We start from the raw sequence: 24,444 nt of genomic DNA, 5'->3' as shown, positions 1-24,444 counted from the left end.
TCTCCTGTCTTAAGCTTTATTTTCTTGCTGCTCCATACCTTTGGTATTCTCCACTTTACACCCACCAAGCTCCGCACGAAAGCACACCATGACAAGTGCCAAATTCCCTTACATATCATTGTTGGTCCACCCAGTTCCCACAGTGCCTGAGTTCACTTTAAAACATATACTTTTTGAAGACAAGGGAACCTGGGGCGACACAAGCAGGGCAGGTGCAAGGCTTTGAACCATATTTATTTAGAAGGCAGTGCACAATGTTTCCCTTCTTTAAACCCTTCTTTAGGTGAAAATGAGGTACAAGTTACTAATACACAAACAAAAACGGTATACCTATACCATGTAAAACTTGTGGGGTAATAGAAATTTGGCTATTCTAGTGCATACAGCATAATTGCACTCTCGGCACTAGGGTTGCAAAAGGGATAAGCTTGGGAAGGGAATGGGGGTGAACTGGGGCTTCTGCCTTAGATGAAAGCAGCCCCTGAAACACCCCTGGGCCCCAGGTTCCATTGTCTTCAGTAGGTATATTATCCATCAAGCACTATCATAAAGTGTCTTCAAATTGTACCTTTTGGAACACAACACAGGTGTTTCAGCTATTTACTCTTTTGGGGATCATATACAAACACAGCACAAATTTGCCCAGCACTGTAACCCACAACAACCAAATAACAGTTAAATAACAAAATAGAACAGGATTCAATGACTTTGGTCCAAACATTTGAAAAAGAGCTCTCTGCTCGAAACGTGTAGTGGATCAATAAAAGCACAATTTTTGCAGCAATGTACTGCGTTTGACCAAGTTGTTATCCACAGTTATTTCTACAAATAATAGCTAACTTTGATTGGTCTACTACCAGTCAAATGAGGAAAGTAAACCTTCTATTGGTTGCTATATGTTACCGCACTGGGAAATTTTGTATCATTGTCATCTGTCTTCCTTTCTTATAAATTGTTAGAGACTCTTTATGTAACCTTGTGTTATGTTTAAGTTGATATCTCAGAATGGCTGTCCGTTTTACCATAACTTGCCGTTAGCCTCCCACAATGTTATGATCTCAAGTTAAGTAGTTAGTAAAAATGTATAGAGCATATATTAATTGTTATGCACAATAAAGAACAATGCTTTTCTGCAGATTGGTATGTATTCAGATTGATATGCCATATTGCAGAAACATTATCCATAAAAATAAAAGATGCGAACCAAAATTCAGTCAGTGGCATGTATGTATGTTATGCATACCCTAGGCTTTGCACATCACTTCTTCAGAGATAACACTAAAATAAAACATGCATAAATAGTCAAACTAACTTAGATTAAATCCCTCTTCCCTGAATATAGAATAGCTGGCTGCTTCACACTGCAAATTTCTGTTGTGTCCCTGGCAGGACCTAGTGTGGTACGAACCCCTGCACTACATTCACTGTGTATATACAGTACAAGTATGGGATCTGTTATCCGGAAACCAGTTATCCAGAAAACTCTGAATTATGGAAAGGCCATCTACCATACAGTCCATTTTATCCAAATAATCCAAATTTTTTACAATTATTTCCTTTTTCTCTGTAATAATAAAACATGGCTTTGTATCCCAGCTGCCCAGTAACAAGGGAAATGGTACACAGCAAAACATTTTTAACTCAGAATCATGGAATTATAATCTGTAAGTAAATCAAAAAAGAGTATCATATTTATTATCAGTCATTTAGGGGCATATTAATTATGATGTGTAAAAAACAGTGCGATAATACACCACATGGCATGTGACTTCCGACAGGATGCAATGTAAAATAATGGCAGCAAATCTGGCTTTTGCATATTGTATTTATTTTACACAGCTTTATACATTTTTTTACACAGCATAATAAATATGCCCCTAACAGTTTAAATGAAATAACAATTACTAAACAATTACTAAACAAACCCAAATACAAACTAGCCTTGTAGATTAAAATATTTCCAAAACAATCTGATTTAGAGATTATTTCACTGTTGGTCTTCTGCTGCCACCTTGTGGAAGATAAAGCATAGGATGAGGTTTTTATTTTTACTCAAGTATAAGGTTGACATTTGCCCTGAATACACCTCTATTAGTGATGTGCGGGCTGGCCCGAGGGACCCCTTTGCAGGTGGCAGGTCGTCTGCCACCTTCAACTGCAGGCTTCCGGCTTTCGGCTTTGTAGCTGTGCGCCTGCTCGCCCCGCCCCTTTTGTGACTTCATTGGCGGGCACAACATGGAAAATCTACAGCAACAAATCATATATATACCCTTATAGACCCACTGAAGCTTTGCAAGAGGTTTAGAAACCTGGTACAGGTATGGGATACTTTGTCTGGAAACCTGTTATTCAGAAAGCTCAGAATTATGGAAAGGCTGTTTCACGTAGACTCCATTTTATACAAATAATCCAGATTTTTAAAAATGATTTCCTTTTTCTGTGTAATAATAAAATAGTACTTTGTACTTGATCCAAACTAAGGTATAATTAAGATTTATTCGAAGCAAACCCAGCCTAATGATTTTCTAGTAGACTTAAAGAGATACTGACACCAGAAATTAAACTATTTTACATATATCATAATATTGCCTACTTATAACTTTGCCATATACACAAATATACATCTAAACCTACTACTGCACTCTGGGCATTGCGGAACTCAACTCACAATTGTAGACATCCAGGCCTAAATGGCAAGAAAGGACTGTCAGATGTTCTCAAATATACAACTGGCAAAAGCAAGAATACAGGAATGGCAGACTATTATCATCTCTATAGGAAACTGAAATAAGGCAAAGGAGGAGTTATTATTCTAATGACAACTATCCACCCTACCTTACCTGTTAAGTGCCCTAAAATAGAAATTATAAACTGTACAAATAAAATCGTTGTGCCTATACACATTGGGGCAAATTCACTATGCGCCGAAGCGCCTAACGCTAGCGTCAATTAGTTAGCGTTGGCCGTTTTCGTTACTTCGCAAATTCACTAACGGACACTGGCGTAACTTCGCTAGTGTAACTTCGCACCTTTACGCCTGGCGAATTTGCACAATGGACGTAACTACGCAAATTCACTAACACGCACATTGTTCTGAACGCTACCTTTGACGATAAACTTCCTTCCCCACCTCAGACCAGGCGAAGCGCAATAGAGTAGATAGGGATTTCTTCAAAAAAAGTTAAAAAATTTTCTAAGTCCCAAAAAACGCTGGCGTTTTTTCTATATTATGGGTGATAGGCTGAAAAAGATCGATTTGGGGCTTCCCCCTACATTTCCTAACTCATGGCAACTTAACTATACAGTGGGCACATGTGTAGGGCAAAATACAAATTTTATTTGATGTTTTGAAGGTTTCCCAGGCATTTGTAGTGCTGCTACATATTACTCCATTGAAATTTGAATTTGGCACCGTATGCAAATTAACCATTGATAGCGTAACTTCGCTTCGTGAATCAACGCTAGTGCAACTTCACAACCTTACGCTACCCCTGAGCGCAACTTTGGATTTTAGTGAATATGTAGCATTACTACTTTTTTAGATCTTCAGTCTCTGCAGGAGGAGCAGGGCTTTAATTTAATCTACCCACTACCACACCTTTCATGTGCAGATGACATACTTCCATATAATTTATTTCTTTTGCCTATTATCCCTAAAGATGGCCATACTCATAAAATACTTTTTTTTTGTGTTTTCAGTACATTGCTGTTGAACTCACAGTCACTCCAGTATATTTGTGCCATGGATATTGGTCGATTTATTGGGCAGTTTTTAAAATATAATTTGCTGATGATCAGCCACTAAATGGTGCATCATCAGATGATTAGAGAATAGGATCATGTAGTTCCGATTAAAACAAAGCAATAGAAAGGTGGGCATGCCATAATCCACCATTGTACAGCCATTCTAAAAGCATAAGCACCCCAGAAGAGGAGTGTGATAAAATCTACTCACCCTGGTTGTCCAGCGGTGCGGCAGGGACCACCATTGCTGGTTCTTAGGGCTCGCGTCTCGTTTCCTTTATTGACGCGGACGCACTGGCGTGATGACGCCGAGGTGCAAAGGGGCGAAATGGCGCAAAAACTCCAGGGTATAAAAGGGGAATTCAGTCTTGTGCAAAATGCCTGTGATAGGATCTTGTACCTGGTGCTATGTGAGCTTTATTCTGATTCTGGTTTTGACCCCTGCCTAGCTATACGATTATCCTGAATTCTATATCTGACCCTTGCCTGAATATCGACTATCCTTCTGCTGAACCCTCCTGTCTGATGGATTACCCGGTTTTGACCTTTGCCTGCCTGATTACGATTGACTTCTGCCTGCCTTGACCCAGCCTGTACTGACGACGATTCTGTTTCCTGTTTTGTAACGTGACCCTCGGCCTAAAGACTCTTGCTAACAGTCGTGCCCCTCTGCCTATCCAGAACCTCTAGCCCTGCACCTCTCGTTTAAGTCCTGGTGGCATCCTCCCGAGGCCAACAGCGGTCACACTACAGGTGAAGCACGAGCCGAGACCAGGGTGCTTGGCATTTGTTCTGGTGTTGGATGCCGACCGTGACATTATCACGGGCCATGGATGACGAAGTTCACGCCGCTGCTGCCGTAGCTCCCTCCACTACAGAGGCACTCCTTACCACCTTGCTACAGTGCTTGGAGGACTACGAGCAGAAGCAAGACGATCTCATGCAAGGCTTCCACAATCTGACTCGCCAACTGGAGTCATCGCAGCAGTTGCCTAGTCCAGTTGCCTCTCCTCCTGTGGGTTCTTCTGCTTTTATGGGTAACACCTCCAAAACCCATGAACCTAAAATTGTGTTTCCTGAAAAATTCAGTGGGGACAGAACCACATTTTTTGTGTTTAAGGAGGCCTGTAAATTATACCTTAGTTTCTTTCCTCATTCATTCTCATCTGGTGAGGAGAAAGTAAGGTTTATTATGACCCTGCTTCAGGGTGACCCTCAAATTTGGGCTCTCAGATTTCCCTCCACTGATCCTGCCTGCTTTTCCATTGATTGTTTCTTTAACACCATGGCAATTCTATACGATGACCTGGATCGTGCGTCTTCTGCCGACTCCGCGATTCACCAGGGAAAGCAGGATGCGGAGGTGTATTGCACTGAGTTCCGCCGGTGGGCAGTTGAAACTGGGTGGAACGACGTTGCTCTTCGAAGCCAGTTCCGTATTGGGCTTTCTGATGCTGTTAAAGATAGCCTAGTTAACTATCCTCTATCTTCCAGCCTGGATGATCTCATGTCTCTTGCCATCCAGGTAGATAGAAGACAGAGGAAGAGAAGGGGTGAGAAGGGTTCTTCTTTTGATTCTGGGTTTACCAACACTAAGTCAAACTTTCCAAATGTGGTGACCAATGTTAAGTTCCCTAATCCCTCTGTGCCTCTACCTCAGGAGGAACCCATGCAATTGGGCATATCCCATCTAACTCCTGAGGAAAAGGCTCGCAGGCGGTCCCAAGGTTTCTGCATATACTGTGGTGAGAAGGGTCATTTCCTGAATCAATGTCCTAAGAGGCCGGGAAACTTCCAAGCCTAAATGGGGAGCTCCATTTGGGTAAAGAAGTTTCCTCTCCCCAGTATTCCTCTAGGATTTTGATACCAGTTAAACTAACCTGGCCTACAGGCTCTGTCAAGGTGTCCGCTTTTGTGGATTCGGGGGCGGAGGGGAATTTTTTAGATGCTGCCTTCGCGGCCAGATTTTGTGTTCCTTAAACCCCTCTAAATCCTCCCATGAGAATTTTTTTTCCAAATGGACAAAAGACCCTTGGGGTCAGGTTTGGTTTCTAAGAAAACTGTGATCCTATCCATGTGTGTTAATAATCTTCACAGTGAGGAGTTAGCCCTTTACATTATTGAGAGTGCTACTTCTCTTATTTTGGGGTTACCCTGGCTCCAGACTCATAATCCTTTTATTGATTGGGTATCTGGGGGGATTATTCAATGGGGTTTTAAGTGTGGTGGTACCTGTATTCCTTCTGTGGTGGCAACTACCTCATTAGACCTTCTACTTCCCCTGCAGGGACGGGCTTCTTTTTTGTTGGAAAAAAAGATGGTGGTCTTCGCCCTTGTATAGATTACAGGGGTCTTAATAAGATAACCATAAAAAATCGCTATCCCCTTCCCCTGATCTCTGAATTATTCGACCAGGTTAAAGATCTATTCCAAGCTTGATCTTAGAGGTGCTTATAACCTCATCCGTGTCAGGGAAGGGGATGAGTGGAAAACAGCCTTTAACACCAGGGATGGCCACTACGAATATTTAGTAATGCCATTTGGTCTCTTTTACGCTCCCGCAGTGTTCCAGGAATTTGTTAATGACATCTTCAGGGACCTGCTGGGGATATTCGTAGTGGTCTATCGTGACGATATTCTAATTTTATCCTCGAACCTGTATGAACATCAAAAATATGTTTGTGAAGTCTTACGTAGGTTAAGAGAAAATAGTCTTTATGCAAAACTTGAAAAATGTACCTTTGAGGTTTCTTCTGTTCAATTTTTGGGTTTCAATATTTCCAGCAAGGGTCTAGAGATGGATCCAGGAAAAGTAAAAGCTGTTCTGGATTGGGCCCAAACTCTTTCTTTACGTGCAACACAAAGGTTCTTAGGTTTCGCCAATTACTATCGTCAATTCATTAAAAACTTCTCCCTGATAGTGGCTCCTATTACCAATTTGACAAAGAAAGGTGCTGATCCAAGCATATGGTCCCCCGAAGCTATCCAAGCTTTTGAATCCCTCAAGAAAGAGTTCAGTTCTGCTCCTATTCTTCGGCACCCTGATACTGCACTTCCTTTCATTGTTGAGGTAGATGCCTCTGAGGTTGGAGCAGGGGCAGTCCTTTCTCAAAGGCATCCGATAACCAACAAAGTGCACCCCTGTGCATTTTTCTCTAAAAAATTTTCGCCTGCTGAGGCTAACATCAGAAATAGAGAGTTGTTGGCTATCAAATGGGCCTTTGAGGAATGGCGGCATCTGTTGGAGGGTGCTAAGCACTTGATAACGGTCTTTACTGACCATAAAAATCTTTTGTATATTGAGTCAGCCAAGCGGCTGAATCCTAGGCAGGCTAGATGGGCATTGTTTTTTACCAGGTTTAATTTCTCTCTTACTTAGGCCTGGTTCTAAAAACACTAAGGCGAATGCACTCTCTAAAAGTTTTGAATCCAATCCAACTGAATCTAGTGAGTACATTCCCATCATTCCAAGCTAATTAATTGTAGCAGCTTTGGGATCAGACCTTACCAACCTGTTATCTCATGCTCAATCTTCTGCCCCAGTACAAACTCCCTCAGGGAAACTATTTGTTCCTGAAGATCTTAGGGAACAGGTTTTAGGTGAAGTCCACAATTCCAAAATGGCGAGACATCCTGGTATCTCTAAGGCAGTGTCTCTTTTGTCCCGCAATGTATGGTGGCCTTCCTATAAGCAAGATGCTAAAGTTTTTGTTAAGTCCTGTCCTGTTTGTCAGAGGTCTAAGTCCTCCAGGAATTTGTCACAGGGGTTGTTAAGGCCACTACCCATTCCTGACAAACCTTGGTCCCATCTTTCGATGGATTTTATTGTTGATTTACCCCCTTCTCAGGGGAAAACTGTGATTTGGGTGGTGGTGGATAGGTTTAGCAAGATGGGCTATTTTATTTCCCTTCCACACCTCCCTTCTGCCAAAACCTTGGCTGAATTATTATCTCATCTTTAAGTTACATGGGTTTCTGGTCAATATTGTGTCTGACAGAGGGGTTCAGTTTGTTTCAAAGTTTTGTCGAGATCAAAACATTCCTTAAACATTTTAGATGAGCCTGGAGGACAGTTTTTGCACTTGTTCCTCACCTCAATGTTAGGGGGAATTAATTTTGCTTAATTCATGGCAGGATGTACCTGTGATGTACTCCTAAATCCAAAACTCAGGTTGAGTGAAACAGAGAGCCTTTTAAGTCTTTCTAGCACAATTTAATGCTGTACATACACAAAGACATCACTAGAGCATTTTGCTGGAAATGCATCTAAATTTGACTTTTTAACAGTGGCATCTGGTGTTCTGTCAAATACAAGAGTCCTCTGCACTCAACCCATTATCAATATATTTAAGACAGCGACATTTTGTGCATACTGCTACTAAAAAATGCCTTACCCTTTAAACAAAATAGGGATTGTTTGTCCATATATTGCAATATATTTAAGCTGGCCAACTACGTCAAAGTAAGGCAAGTAAGGCAAAGTAAGGTAAGGCATTTTTTAGTAGCAGTATGCACAAAATGTCGCTGTCTTAAATATATTGATAATGGGTTGAGTGCAGAGGACTCTTGTATTTGACTATATGTATTTTGTGGTCACAGCCTCATTGCACCCCCGCCTAATGGTTTTAAAAAATAGTGGTGAGCACAACTTTCCCTTGTTTATCTGGTGTTCTGTCACTTAAAGTCACATCACAGGGTGATTCATCATAGGTAGCAAAAAGCTGAAAACCACTAAGTTTTTAGTACCTGGGACAAATAATCTAATGAAATAAGACTGATGCATGGACCCCCCACAGATATGTCTGATTGGTTGCACAGGCACAGTCAATGAAAACGCTTTGATGGACCAGGACCCTTTTCTACTAATTCTACGGATTGCTTGTAGACCTGGATATGTATTAAGAATCCTATACTTTCTGTAAATTTTTTTCAGACATATGAAGAGCGGAAATGTGGACTGAATTAAAAAAAATACACACAGCACATGTATACATGTACAGTATATTCACAGTATGGATACATATTTATATACTGTACAATGTGGTCCCCTGTAGGGTAGATAGTTGGACACACACTTGTACAGAAACACCCAGAAATAGGTCTGTTTCTTTACCTAACAAAAGCTGGCAGTGCCAGACTAGGATACCAGGGACCAACCAGAAAACCTCAGACCTTAGGCCAACTCACCAAACTGTGGCGTAACTACATATACAGCAGATTTCGCAGTAACGGGGAGCCAATTCGCCATGGGGGCCTGGACCACAAGCTCTGCTACCCCTCCTACCATAAATCTAGCCAAAAATCTAGTGTGTATGTGCTTTGAGGGGGAGGAAATGTTTGCACCTGTATACATTAGTTTTGCATGGGGGCCTGGTCCTTGCAAGTTACACTACTCTTTCCAAACTATTTTTACTCCTTTCCCCAGTTATTCTCTTTAGTCTCCTTGTCTCTTTTCTCATACAATAATCTGTTCTATCTATTTTGTCACTGTGTTCTCATACAGAAATAGATAATGACCATGAAGTAGGGCAAACGGTTGAAGCAGGAGGGCCCATTGGACATCTGGGCCCAACAGGAGTCTTCCTGGTATTCTGATGGGGCAATCTGATACTGGAAGATGGAATGTAACCAGTTTTATTTTCAGGGTTTACACATTTTTAAAAGAACAGGGTGCAGACTGTACAAATCATAAAAGTACTAAGGCTCTATCAGGAAGGTGAGCCTATTTTCTAGTCCAAAACCACAATGATGCAATGGAACCCTTTGTTACTACCTGAAGGCAGTAAAGGCAGGGCTGCCTTGAACCAACCACCACCATTCAGAGTATGTTACAGAGCTCTGCCTGGGGTTGCAAGTGTTCAATGAAGGACTAACTCAGGGGCACCATTTTGAGTCTCTTTGTGTTCTTGCACTTGCATAAATAACCTCCTAATTACTTTTAAGGTTTAACAGTAATTATCTGTGCAGCAGTTTACAGATATAAGAAATAAGCCAGTAACCAAACATTTTCATCCCACCTGGCAGATCTCTCCTCAACAGACATTTATTTGTGAAACATTCCTCTCTCACATATACTTTTAGTTTATCATGTACCCCGCTTCTCTCTCCATTAGACAATCTCTAACTTTTCCTCCTGAACACTGGTTGCAATTTGATTTTAAAGGGGCATTCTCAACAGAATAAATCAGATATTTTTTGCACCCCAAAAAGTCAGTGGAATTAGATATTTTACCAAAATTATTTTAATTATTTTTAAATAATTACAGCCAGCTGGAGAGTCACAAGTTTGATATATTGCATTTATCTCATCGCAATCTTGCATTATAATAAATTTTAGCAAAAGGTATAGTTGTGCTCACAAATAAACAATATTAAGCCCTTTCACTAACAATGAGTGTCATTTCTCTTTTGGAGCATTTCATGGGGAGCATTTTACTTTACTAAAAGTAAAAAACTATATATTGTTTTTTTTTCTTACAGGACCACCTTTTAAACATATTTGTAATATATATGTGTAATTCCAATTCTGTAACAATATATATGCTTCTAAATACCAAGAGAATGAAAAAAGAGGACACTCCTTTGAGGACAGCATATTTTGAACCGAGAAGACTGCAGAGTCTGCAACATCTTTTTTCAGCAATATACAATGCTAACACCTAACTGAATAAGTTCAATGGAACCATTGGATGTCTGTGACTGGTGGATTTTCCCTACCACTCAGATAAACTGAAGTAGTTGCTCATATGAGTGGTGAAACATTTTCAAGAAAAGTAAAAATGTCAAGTTGTTTATTCGTACCAGATTCTGGTGAAAAACATGGTGATTTGCATCCGAGTTTTTCCACTTGCTTCATATAAGAGTCCTCACAATTACTATATCTAATAAAGTGCTCTCTTGTATAAAAAAACTGCATTGCTTCCAGGGATAAAAACATATTTTTGCCTCTATACATCACTGGCAAAACCTTACTTTAAGGGGCACATTTACAAGGGTCGAATTTAAAGTTAAAAAACGACTCGAATTTGTTACTTCAATAGTCAAAATATTTTTTCGATTGAAAACGTCCATTTTTGATCGATCGATTAAATCGAACGATTTTGCAAAAAAATACTCAAAACTTAGCCAAACACTCTAGAAAAGTTATAGGAGGTCCCCCAAAGGCTAAACAGCAATTCGGCAGGTTTAAGGTGGCGAAGTGTCGAAGTCAAAGTTTTTTAAAGAGACAGTACTACGATTTTCGAAGTTAAAGTTTTTTCAATTCAAATCAAATTTTGGCCTATTCGGTGGTCGAAGTACCCAAAAATTACTTCGAAATTCGAAGTTTTTGAATTCACTGCCCCTAAGTATGCAGTACAGTTTTGGGCCCTATACATATGAAGAATATTAATGAGCTGAGAAAAAAGTAGTGATACAATGAATCCATAAAAAAATGATAATTTACAATGCTGAGTTTCCAATGCTGTGGCAAACTTTTGGGGAAGGCTCTATTCCCTTTAAGGATTATGGATGATGATGATTAAGGATTATGATGTTCCAGCACAAACTGTACAGATCTAACAAGCATAGGCTACACAACAGATAAGTTCTGATGTTTTGAAGAATCCCATTGTATACTACAGAGGTTATCTGTAGCTGTGTTTCTTGTGCTTAAATGGCTGCCCCCATGTCTACACAGCTTGTTTATAAAACTATAGTAGAGTTTCTAAAGCAATCACACCAGTTGTACCAGTGCAGAGTAACAGTACATTTTCATTACTTTAAAACAACAAATAAAAGGCACACCCACACATATAGCCAGTCCTTACTTTACTTTGATTACTGCAAAGAGTGTGCTTATTTCTGCTTTTCTCACCAATATTTATATTCTATTCTATTGATGTTATAATACAGATGTGTATTGTATGGTAATTTCAAGCTGATGGATCTATTCCACTTCCCATTACATCATATTATAAACCTTTCAATGCTATTGGGTCATTATTTTTTTGTTTAAATGCCCTCCGTGGAAACCAGCACTGCCAATAAAATGTCGTCAACTATAAACCAAATATCAATGTTTGTACATGGGTTTTCCTATTAGAATTGTAGATGAAATACTGTACTTCATTCATTCATGTCTTCTTTGGGGAACTAAATAATGCTGATGACCTTGTTTGATTTTACAAGATTGAAATATGCGTTATGGATAATGTAAGCTGAGACATAGAATACGTATAAGAAATCCAAACTGCAATGGTGCCAGAAACGGGAATTTCAATGGTGAGTTAATGGGAATTTCATGCTAATCAGCAATTTGTATTTACAATATATGTTTGAGGACCAGTGGGGAATAATAATCACAATTCTTCCTATTGGTTTAAGTGCAATCTCATATTCAGCAGACTCTAGTTTGGCATATGCCAGTAAAGATGGTTTAAAGAGATAGCCTTCATTATTTTGTTTAATATTTGAACATTTGTTCTAGTAACCAAATTGAAATGGTATTTGTATTTATTTATTTTTAAGGTAATATATGGAGTGTTTTGGAATAAGACATGGTAATAGTGATGTTCAGGTCAGAAAAAACTCAACCCACACCCAACCCTAACCAGCAAAACCTTAACCCGTACCCGGCCCTAACCTGAAAAAGGCTGCTGTTGTAGGACCCACACCCAACCCATACCCGCATCTTCTAACTCTGTACATTACTTCTGTGGCCACCTCTGGTTAAAAGACAGGGAATCTTTGGGAGCAGCAGAAGAACATACTTCCCAGTCTCATGCTAACCCAACCCTAACCTGCAATGGTTGGGCAAATTTCAGCCCAATTCAGGTTTAATTTGTGCCATGTAGTGATGTGTTGGTTTTGGGTCACTACATGGCAACTAAAAGTTCTGCTAGTCAGCAACCAGGATTGGTGGAGGAGCCTCTAAATTAAGAGCTACTGATTTCTTTCTTTTCTAGAAGCAAGATAGTTAAACTTAGTTGTTTAAAATCTGAGAAGAGATGCCAAAGAATTTGTAGTGTAAATAAGTGATTAAGGACTTAATTTGCATACAAGTGCTAGAGCACTAAGCACACCATTAGTGTTTTTTCAAAAAGCACTTGCATCTGGGGCACAAGTGGGAGTAAGACAGGGCTCCTTTGCACCCTGTGCCTGCCGGTACTCGCTTATTTTTTTTTTTTAAACTGTCAAGTTTTATTGAACAGCAAAGCAGTACCATCACAAGCGAGAGGGCATCCACAACATGTGGGACAAAAGCAAAAAGAGAGGGACGGGGGGAAAGGAAAAGTAAATTAAAAGAACATGTCACCTGGCATAGCAGTAGGAATAGCTAAGAGAAAACCAAATAAATAAACATACATGGCGGTGGGGTACTGTGCAGTGTGCAATCAAATAGAGCATGTACAAGCCAAATGTATAGACAATGACTAACCAGATCGGACCCCTCATCAGGCCTGCAGGGCCGCAAATAAAGCGGGATCAAGCTCGTATGCCACCCAGGGAAGCCATATTTTATTAAATGCGTCCAAATCATTTTTCAAAGTATATGTGAGTTTCTCTTTAGTAGCAATAGAGATGATCTTTGCTTTCAGAGAATCCAGGGGTAAGTCCGGTTTTTTCCAGCGTCCTGCAACAATCAATCTAGCGGCCATTAAGACATGCTGACTCAGTCTATGGGCCGAGTTATCAAACGCAGGTGGTTTTTTACCAAGTAACATCACTAGCGGGTCCTTAGGGAATGGAATATGAAAAACTCCCGAGAGAAGAGTGGCCACAGCATCCCAGAAGCGAGACACCACGGGACATGTCCACCATATATGAAGTAACGACCCCGGATCGGGGCAACCACGATAACATTGTGGGTTATATGCAGGATAAAATTTGTGTAGCCGTGTAGGGACCAGGTAAGTCCTATGGAGCAACTTAATAGAGGTCTCTCTAACAGTCACACAAGTGCTCCCTTTATGGGCGGTCAAGCTGCAATGTGACCATTGTGCAGGCGTAAGTGTCATAGCTAGATCTGCTTCCCATTTCAGCATAAACCCCAATTTTTGGTGTTGTTGAGGAGGGTGGTTCAAAAGCCGATATAAGGTACTGAGGGCACCCGGCTGCAAAGGGCTCTGAGCACTAATGGTTTCCAGTGCCGTAGACGTAAAGGAGCCTGAAGCAGTCTTCCGTAGTTGTTGCCTAGCAAAATGGAGTAATTGTGTGGCTTGAAAACCTTCACTCAAAGGAGGAGTATAAGCGTCCAGGAGCTGTTGCTGGGAGAGGGGCTTCCCTAGTCTCGTCAGTGACTGAAGGGTGGTAACTCCACTTGAAGACCACCATGCAAATTGACGTCTGGACAGGCCTGGTGGATAGTCCGGGTTATTCAGTAAAGGCGTTAAAAGCGATGGAGTAGACATAAGGTGAAATCTCTTCCGGAGTATATTCCACAATCGCAACATGTCTAGTGTAATCGGTGAGGGGTCCGAGAGGCTAGAGAAAGGTATCCGCGGTAGCCAGAGTAGATGGCGAGATAAATACGGGTACAAGAGGTCATCTTCTAACTGTACCCAAAGTGGGGCCATAGGACCAGCATGTAATGTAGGAAGCTGTGCCAGCCGGGCTGCCCAATAGTATTTCACCAGATGCGGCACCGCCAATCCACCATTAGCTTTGTGGAGGTGCATCGTTTGCCTTGAAATCCGAGGGTGTTTGTGTTGCCAAATAAAGGCATGGATTCTGGATTGTAGAGCGTGCAAATCCGGTAGAGGTACTCTAATTGGGAGCGTCCTAAACAAATAGAGGAGTTTAGGGAGCAACACCATCTTAACACAGTGAATCCGACCGATCCACGAAATTTTATGCTTGTCCCATTTCAACAGATCTTGAGTCAAAGTATGTAGCATTGGTCTAAAGTTAGCTTTATATAGAGAGGGGATCCGGCTAGTTATCTTAATACCTAAATACTGTAGAGAGTCAGTTCTAACATGGAAACCAAAATTAAGTTCTATCAGTTTAACGACATGCATTGGCACATTACAGGGCAGCATTTCAGACTTATCGGGGTTAATCTTGAGACCAGATACCTTGGCGAAGTCGAGTAAAGAGTTCTGTAGGTTAGGGAGAGAAGTGAGTGGGTTTGTTACATGCAGCAACAGATCATCCGCAAACATCGAAAGCTTATATTCTCTACCCTTGATGCGCAAGCCTTTAATATCTGGGTGATCCCTAATGGCTCTCGCCAGAGGCTCCATAGCCAGGGCGAATAAAGCCGGAGAGAGTGGGCATCCTTGTCTAGTGCCCCTCTTAATATGGATGAGTGTCTGCGGATCTGTAGATGGAAGATTAAGTTTGGCTCTAGGATCATGATAATAAGTGGTTAACGTATTCAAAAAATTGGAGCCTACTCCTATTGCTTCAAGTAAACCGAAAATATACCTCCAGTTTAGGGTGTCAAACGCTTTCTCAATATCAAGCGCAAGAAGACAGAGGGGAGTATTAGTCTTATTTGCGTGAGCTATCAGGTTAACAACCTTTCTGATATTATCAGGCGCTTGGCGAGAGGGTATAAATCCGATTTGGTCCTTATGGATTAGTGTGGGAAGGACTTTATTCAGTCGATGAGCCAGAATGGAAGCAAGAAATTTGATGTCTAAATTCAATAAGGAAATCGGTCTATAATTTTTAACAGATAGAGGGTCTTTATTAGGTTTAGGAATCATGGTTACTCTAGCCTCATTCATCTCTGGTGGTAAAGGGTGCCCTGCAACAATATGTCGAAATAATGCCTGTAGGTGGGGAATCAGCTGAGTCTGAAATTTTTTATAATATAGGGAAGAAAAGCCATCAGGACCAGGGGCCTTGTTTGACTTCAGATTTTTTATAGCAATTTCGATCTCCTGATACGTAATTTCTTCCTCTAACATCAATTTCATCTCCTCTGTTATTGGAGCTGGGGCATGTTGTTGAATGAATCGGTGCAAGGTCGCGTCATTCATCTGGGGCGGGGAATCATAAAGGGTTTGATAATAAGTTTGGAAGGCCGAAACTATAGCATTCGGGTCGGAAGTGATACGGCCATCAGGCTGACGGATCTTATGAATGGAATTACGTTTATTATGGGCTTTTAATAGGTTGGCCAGCATTTTATCAGGCTTGTTGGCGTATAAGTAAAATTTATGGTTAGTCTTACGGATGGCGTGTTCCGCCGTAGTTATTTGACAAGCTCTTATTTTCTGTTTAAGCTCCTCTATACGGTGCCTAGTGTGAGTAGTAGGGTGTGATCTGTTGGCTGTTTCCAAGTCAGTTAATTCCATTTCTAATATAGTAAGTGTCTGCAATCTCTCCCTTTTTCTCTTCGCTGCATAGCGAATGAGGCAGCCCCTAATGAACGCTTTCTGCGCAACCCATACCCAAGCGGGGGAAGCATCTAAAGTGCAATTTTCAGCAAAAAATTGGTTAAGGTCTGTCTCAATGAGGGCAATACAGTCTGGATCGGCTAAAAGACTTTCATTGAGTCGCCAAGTAGGCCGTATAGTAGGGGATGTTTGCAGATCCAGCGTGGTGATCATTATATCATGGTCTGACCAAGCACAGAGTGAAATTTTAGAATCGATAATTTTAGAGACATCACGGGTATTGACCAGAATGTAATCTATCCGAGAATAGCTGTGATGCACATGTGAATAATGGGTATATCCCCTGTTAGTAAAGTGAAACTCCCTCCAAGAAACGGCTAGATTGTAGGTATGTAAGAGAGAATCAATTTGTTTGGTGGTTTTCTTATGTCTTGAAGTGCTATCAACGGAGGATCTATCTAGAGAATGGTGGAAAGATAAATTGAAATCCCCAGCCCACAGGATTCGTGCCGGTGGAACATCAGGCAGTTTACGGAGCAGCGTCTCAAAAAAGAGAAGCGGGGAATCGTTCGGGGCGTAGGAAGAGACTATAACATAAGATGTGTCGTATAGGGTCCCCAATAAAATAAGATATCGCCCCTGACTATCAGGTATGGCCTTCGTAACAGTAAAAGGAAACCTATTATGGAGTAGCACTGCCACACCCCTATGTTTACTGGAAGTAGAAGAGAGATAGAACCTCGTATAATGTTTGTGGAAAAATTTAGGATAGGAAGTCTGAGTAAAATGAGTTTCCTGAATGCATAAAATATCCGGGGATAAACGGTCATAAGTCTGAAATGCTGCCCGCCGCTTCGATGGAGAATTGAGGCCCTGTGCATTGTGCGAAATTATCTTAATAGACATGGAGAGGACTAGAGATTATGCTAAAGTAGCAATATTGACAGACCAATGCTTGAACGCCAAGTCTCCATCGAAATTGTAGCGTCATCCACCAACGTGCCATCCCAACTAGATATAGTACAGTCCCCACCGCCAGGGTTACACATAGAGAGGTAACAATGAAAAAAAAAGGCAAAAACAGATAGAACCAGTTAACATGAAAATTGTATACAAAATCAAAAAGAAAACAGAACATACAGTGATTGAACACTTTGAGTGAGCCCTGTGTCTCCGACTTCCCCTTCCAACGAATGGAGGGCATGTAGAAGAGAGGTACTCGGCAGGGGGGGCATCAGCCCGCACCCCCTACTACGGATGGTAAAAGTAGGAACAATAGCTAGCAATAACAATATGAACAAACCAGACAAGGCCTATAGCCATATTTCAAGTGCCTACCAGCACCCAGGAAAGGAGACCGGAGCCAGGGTATTCCTGGCGAGTAGAAATAAGAGCACATATCAGTAAGTAAGGGCTTGGATCAAGTCTGTGCTGTGTCAGGTCTTGGACGGGAAGGCCTTTGTTCTTTAGTAGGAGAGTATGGTGGTGGCTGTTTCTGTTGCCTGGCAGAGGGTACATCTGACCAGTCCGGATCCGATCTCGGTGAAGCAGAAGAGGCCCGGTCACCTTTGTCTGGAACAGTGGAACGGCCTTTGAGAATCGCCATGCCTGCTTCAGGGGTGTAAATCACGTGAGAGTGCCCGTTCCAGGGGAACTGCAGGGAAAAGGGGAAGCCCCACTTATATTTCACCTTATGATGTATGAGAAGCTCTGTGACAGGCTTCATGAGTCGTCGTTTTTGCAGGGTAGCGGGGGCAATATCAGCATACAGCTGCAGGTTATGTGGGAGGTCCTCCCTTTTCAACCCCCTAGCCGCTTGCAAGGCCTGGTCACGGACTTCCACATGGTGAAGTTTCAATACAATGTCCCTCGGGATGTTAATATTCCGGGGGCGGCCCAGAGCCCTGTGAATTCTCTCAATGTGAAGTTGATCAGCAGTATGATCAGGCAGGAGCTGTTGGAGGACCTCTGCCATTAAGAGGGCAATGTCCGTGACAGTCTCCGGGACCCCCCTGACCCGCAGGTTACCTCTCCTGGAGCGATTCTCCAGATCTTCCACTTTGTTTTCCAACTGCAGAATTTGATCCTGGTGGGTCATGATCTGTTTCTGATCTTCCTGGAGAGCAGTGGCATGGTCATCTGTAACGTGCTCCAGTTTGTCCACTCTGTCCCCCAAATCAGTAAGCTGCCTCGCAAAGTCGGCTACTGCCGCTGCCAGTTCAGTTTTAAAGAGGCTCTGCACCGCTTGTAATGCAGTTTGCGTCTCCGAAGTAAGAGCTGCGGCCTCCGACAGTTGTTCCGGCTCCTCGTGCTCTGCCAAAGATGGCGGACGGGTCCGTTCGGTGGAGCGCTTCTGGAACATGGGCGGTGTGCTGGGCTGCAGTTTCTTTTTAGTAGAAGGGGGACCCATCGCCAGATTGAGCAGTCGGGAAGAGTATGTGGGATATATAATCCAGAGATTTGGGGTCTCGTTCCGTGCAAATAATGGCTAATTAGCAGGGTGCGGGAGCGGAGCTCTCACCAACACGTCATGTCAGGTCAGCTGCGCGCATGCGCCCCTACTCGCTTATTTTTAAATCTAAGTGATATTATTGTTAAGCCAGAACTGTAAGTTTAAGAACTGTAATGTAAGGAGTTTAAGATTGCAATTCCACATGCAGTAAGGAACTCTGTGTGTTGTGTGTTGGCTATGGTCAGGTGTGGCCTTTTCTCTGCATGTGTATAAACACAGGACAAGAAACAGTCTGACCACTCACCTCCATTCTGTGATGTTTCTGCATGGCATCAGCCTGGGTGCAGGCAGATTTTGGTGCGAAAATGCACTTGTGTTTCTGAGCCAAAACTGCTTCATGTGTCTGCACCCAGGCACGCATTCAGATTCGGTTCGGCCAGGCACTGGATTTGTTTGAATCCTGCTGAAAAAGACAGAATCTTGGCCGAATCCCAAACCGAATCCTGGATTCGGTGCGTCCCTACTCTCTATATCATACCTATATCTATGCTCACCTTTGAGTTATCTTTTAGTATAATATAGAGAGTGACAATTGCAATTGGTTTTCATTTCATTTTCTTATTTGGGGTTTTGCATTATTTAGCTTCTTATCCAGCAGCTCTCCAGTTTGCAGTTTCAGCAATCTGGCTGCTATGGTTGAAATTACCCTCACAACCATACATTAATATGATTAAGAGACTGCAATTTTAATAGGAGAGGGTCTGAGTAGCAATAACAATACATTTGTAGCCTTACAGAGTATTCGTTTTTAAATAGGGTCAGTGACCCCCATTTGAAGGCTGGAAAGGGTCAGTAAAAGAAAGCAAATAATACTAAAAACTATAAAAAATAAATAGTGAAGAGCAATTAAAAAGTTGCTTAGAACTGACCATTCTATAACATACTTGAAATTAACTTAAAGGCGAGCCACCCCTTTAAAGGTGAACAACCCCTTTAATTATCAAGTGAAAATTTTTGAACTTGAAGTCACTCTGCTAACCATAGTGGGTGGTACACCGATTATATGGAACGCAATCCCAGAATCCATCACTTCACAATAGAACAAGATAAAGGTGGAGATTAATTACAGTGAGACTCTATGGGGACTCTATGGGGATGAGGAACTGGCAAACACAGACAGCAAACACACTAACAGGCTTTTGTGGTTTCCTTTTAATCTAAGGAATAATATAGTTATATTTATTTCAGAAAGTTCAGTGTTCATGCAGCTGTTCTACATAAGCCCAACTGAATGAGTTCTTGTCAAAATTGTGGGTATATTCTCCCTTTGAGGATTTAAAAATGCTCCTGTGGGAGATTAACCTGCCTCTTTTTTTTCTGGAAGAGTATGGAATGTAAAATATGACAACATGTACATAACACACGTTCAAGCATCACCATCAATGCAGTTGCACAATTACTTTGAGTGGTCTTCTGAGCACTTTTGAAATTGACATATATCTTCCATTATTTAGTGGTTTCTGAGATAATAGCAGTTTAGAAAGCAGGCCTCCAATTTAACAGCTTCCTCTGAAGGTCAGTGTGTCAGCGACCATAACTTTAGATACACTTCTCAGATTCAGTTAACTTTTAGTTTGTTGACCCTCAGTTGAGCCAGAAGCCTGGTATTATCTAAATGGTATAATCTAGAATGCAAATATCTCAGAAACCACTAAAAACCAGTATACCGGTATCTCTATTCATACTAAAAGCTAATACTGCCTGCCAACCATTATTGCCTGAATCAGCAGCTTATTGGCTGATTAAAAGGGCCAAAATGATGGCCTGCCCAACCAATATCTAGTTACAGCTTGGCAAGTTACTGAGAAGATTTCTTGATAAGTTCCGTCACCTCTACACGGTACCCCAAACTAAGTTTTGATTGTTGACTCATGATTTAGGCTCACACATGGGTGGGCAAATTAGTAGTGATGGGCGAATATGCGCAGTTTCGCTTCACCGAAAAATTCGAAAATTTCGCGCGAAATTCGCGAAACGGCGGAAAATTCGCAAACGGCGTTTTTGACGCCGGCGTCCATTTTTTCGCGGGCGTTTCGCAAATTTATTCGCTGGCGGCGAATCACGCAAATTCGCCGCAAATTTACGCCTGGCACCTGGCGAATAAATTAGTCAATTAGATCTGTTTATTTGTCGACATTGCAAAATGAGCAGATCTTAGCATATAAACCCAGCATAAGGGAAGCCGGCTCCACAATCCTCTATTATGGAAGGTGGTGATTTATTATAGGTTTTTATTGGCCAAATTAATACTGTTGGAAAGAAACATGTCCATGTACATATATTCCTATTTTTGCTGAAAGAAGTCACATTTCTGTAGCCTTAAGGAAGCCTGGAGAGTCACATAAAAGTTTGGGGATTGTAATATTCATGGGAAGTAGCTGGGTTAAAAGAGCATGTGGCAATTTGAGTGCATTGCAAAATACAATACTTTTTAGCACTGATGAAACCAGAAAACAACATTTAAATTAACTATACTCGCATTCGTTTACAAGATAAAACTTAAGAATTAAATAATAGAAAAAAAGAAAATCTTGAATTTCAGCACTCTAGTAAAGGATCCATGCCTCAGCATATAAACACAGTAAGGAGAGTGAGCAGAAAGATAAAGGTTTTGCAGAACAGTATCTGTGGCTTCAATTCTTACTGGAATGCTGCCCTGAAAAACTACTGTTTTAGGGAAGATTTTGTCAGAGTAAATGCCATTCTCAAATACATATAATTAATAAGACACAAGAAAGCCTTGTCCTTCCATTGTATGTTTAACGTTCCCCCTGAAGCAATTTGTCATCTATGAACACAATAGCTCTATAGCTGCTATTCTGAATGTTAGATAGCTTGTATCTGTAAATATAGAGCCAATGGACAGAAGAAGTAGAATACTTTACAAAAAGAGGTCAGAATCAAACTTGCTGCCGACCCCTCCCCCGACCAGCTGCCCCCGATCCTGCCAACCCCACACCCGGTCCTTGCAAAAAAAAAAAAAAAAATTGGCACCGGTTCAAAAAAGGTTGGCTATAACATGCTAAAATGTAACTTAAAGGTGAACCACCCCTTTATATTTCCACCAGTCTACTCAAAACCACCTAGAATCGTAAGGTTATAATAAACTTCATATTCAACTTTCCCAATGAAGACTGTAAACTTTGCAGTCTTTAGAATTTACAAATAGAAGGAATTACAATTCTATAATGAATCATTAAAGGGGTTGTTCTACTTCAGAACACTTTTTCCAGTTCAATTGTTTTCAGATTGTTCACCAGAAATAAAGACTTTTTTCATTTACTTTGCATTCTTTATATTTTACAGTTTTTCCCAACAAATTGAACTGAAAAAGCTGAACTGAAGAAACCCTTTAAGAAGCAGGTGTATAGGAGATAATGTAAAAGTTCCAATTGCATTCATATAAGAGTTCCTGGCAGCCCCAATATGGACTGGCAGTCTACAGGAAGCTCTGTTTGGCAGTACATGTGGTTTTTATGCAACTAAAGCTTGCCTTCAAGCCAGGAATTCAAAAATAAGCACTTGCTTTTAGGCAGCTGGAAGCAACATTCATAGGATCGTGAGCAACATGTTGCTAGCGAGCAAGAGGTTGGGGATCACTGCCCTAAGAGAACCTAATAAAACACACAATGAACTTCATTAGCTCAGCCATTTGCCTCCTAACACACAACTTTTCTCATGCCTCCACCACCATTCACACTCTTCCTTTGTTATTGTTGAAGACTGGAAGAACTATGCAGTACATTTGGAGGACCTGAGTAAGATGTTATGCCTCCAGCATTGTTATTGTTTATGTTGCATCACCTAATGATTTGCTTGTATGGTTTGTGCACGGTTATAAAAATGTCCTTCTTAGGCCACCATACCCTTACCATGACCCTGTGTAATACCAGGAAATGATCAATCTAGCTGCCATCTTTACACTGTTCACAGCTAGCACATAACTATTAGTGATGGGTGAATTTGCGCGGAAAATTAGCGAAATGGTGCGGGCGTCTCGCCAGCGAATTTTCGCAGGTGCTCTGTGAATTTATTTGTGCAAACTCGCCGCAAATTTTCGCCTGGCGAATTGTAAGGTACCTGTAGCTGCAGCGTGTTCTCGGCGTCTGCCGTCCGCGCGTGCGTCTTTGCGCGGGCGCGCGTCCGTTCATTCGGAGGCGCGCGCGTCGCGATGGACGCGGGCGCGTTGACGCTGTGTCGTTACGTTTTGGCGCCAAACTTGTCCCTGTAAATAGACGTCAGCAAGAGCAAACAGTGCTTGGTGATTTCCCTTGCTTGTACTCGTTCCTGTGTCTCCTGATTACTCTTGGATTTGCTTTTCTTGTTTTCCTCGGCCTGACTTTGGACTTCGATTCTCTTCTGCCTGCCTACCGACCCTCTGCCTGATTATCGATACGACTATCTTCTGCCTGCCTCTGACCTCGGCCTGTCCCTGACTACGTATTACTTGCTGCCTGCCTATTGACCCTCTGCCTGATATCCGACCACGCTTTTTGCAACTTGCACTCGTCTCATCGTGTCAAATCCTGCGAGCTGTGCACTAACAGCAGTTTTAACTGCTCTTCCTACTTAAGTCTCCAAAGGAGCCTGACACGAATAGAATCACCCATCACTAATCACTATCCACAGTAATCCTACCCCATCCAGCCTTGTGGTAGCATCGTTGGTAGGTATTACTTATATCCCAATCATGATCTATAAGGCCAGATCATTATTTATTTGTTTTGTATTTCTATACAAGTTTTATAGAGTTATATATGCAGTAACCTCATGGCACTGCTATGTATTCCTGCCCAGGTATCTAGGCCTTTAGTTTAACATATGCAACGCAGTGTTTATGTATTTTCTATATTGTGATGTATTGTACAGCACTGTCATTTTCTGTCTTCCCTAGTTTTACACCATCCCCTTGTTAATAAAACTAAAGCTTTCTAATCTGGTCTCAGTGGATTAATTAAGGAAGGAGTTAAACTGCATGTCAAGCTACACACACACTACCCCAGGGTAATACGTAGTGAGGACAGAACATAAAAGGATCAGATTAATAGACAGGAATGAGAAATTATGAACATATGAAGAGGTAGGAGCATCTAGGCCTGCTTGATGGAATGGTTAAAAGAAGCTACATTCTGTTTTGTGGAATCCAGTATTATGTTTATGAGGCATACCCACACTTCTGTCATATTCAACACTTTGCTCAAAATTCATAGTTAACAGCAATTCTTCCCACAGGCAAAATGGAAGCCAGTCCTGCTTATATGTGTTTTTAGGATATGAAATGGACCTTCGAAAATGTTCTGGTTCTTAAACTGCACATACACTAATTTGCAGATTTATCAAAATGTGAGATTAGAGCTCCCACTCTCCATTCATTCCTTTTTTAGCAGCATATTTTAGAAGCATATTTATCAAATAGTGAACTCTTAACTTTTACCCACTACAAAAAAGTAGAAGTAGTAGTAGTGGTGAAGCCTAATCTCAGAGTCTGATACATCTGTCCCTGAGTGATTTAGTTTGGCAAGTAAGGTATTTAGGGTAGAGCTCCACAAGCGTTTTTCGTTGGTTCGATGCCCGCAGACAAGACGCAAGTGACAAATCGGATGGAGTCTCACGTGTGAAGATATAATTGGACTGAATGAAAACTCGGAGATAACAACTACATTACATCCAACGCGACAGGACTTTCGGATGTGGACACAGAAAGCAACGTCTTCATTCGATAGTCGGACCATGTAGTTGTTAACTCCAGCTTCTCATTCACAACCAGAAAAAACAAACACACACTCCTGGAGCGAGCCGATGAGGTAAAATCGAAGTTTAGTCCATAATGCTAAAAGCTACACAGCCTATTATATATTC

At 41.5% G+C, this 24,444-nt stretch overlaps 1 protein-coding gene across 2 annotated transcripts in view; it reads right to left on the bottom strand.

The window, feature by feature from the left end:
* Positions 1–24,444, bottom strand: part of LOC108698296 (astrotactin-2-like) — a 1,031,088-nt gene that overhangs the window by 215,039 nt on the left and 791,605 nt on the right. The window lies entirely within an intron of this gene.

Source organism: Xenopus laevis, chromosome 8L, assembly GCF_017654675.1.
Source record: "Xenopus laevis strain J_2021 chromosome 8L, Xenopus_laevis_v10.1, whole genome shotgun sequence".
NCBI lineage: Eukaryota > Metazoa > Chordata > Amphibia > Anura > Pipidae > Xenopus > Xenopus laevis.
The sequence above is the reverse complement of the archived record's forward strand: the minus strand, read 5'-3'. Positions and strand labels throughout refer to the sequence as shown.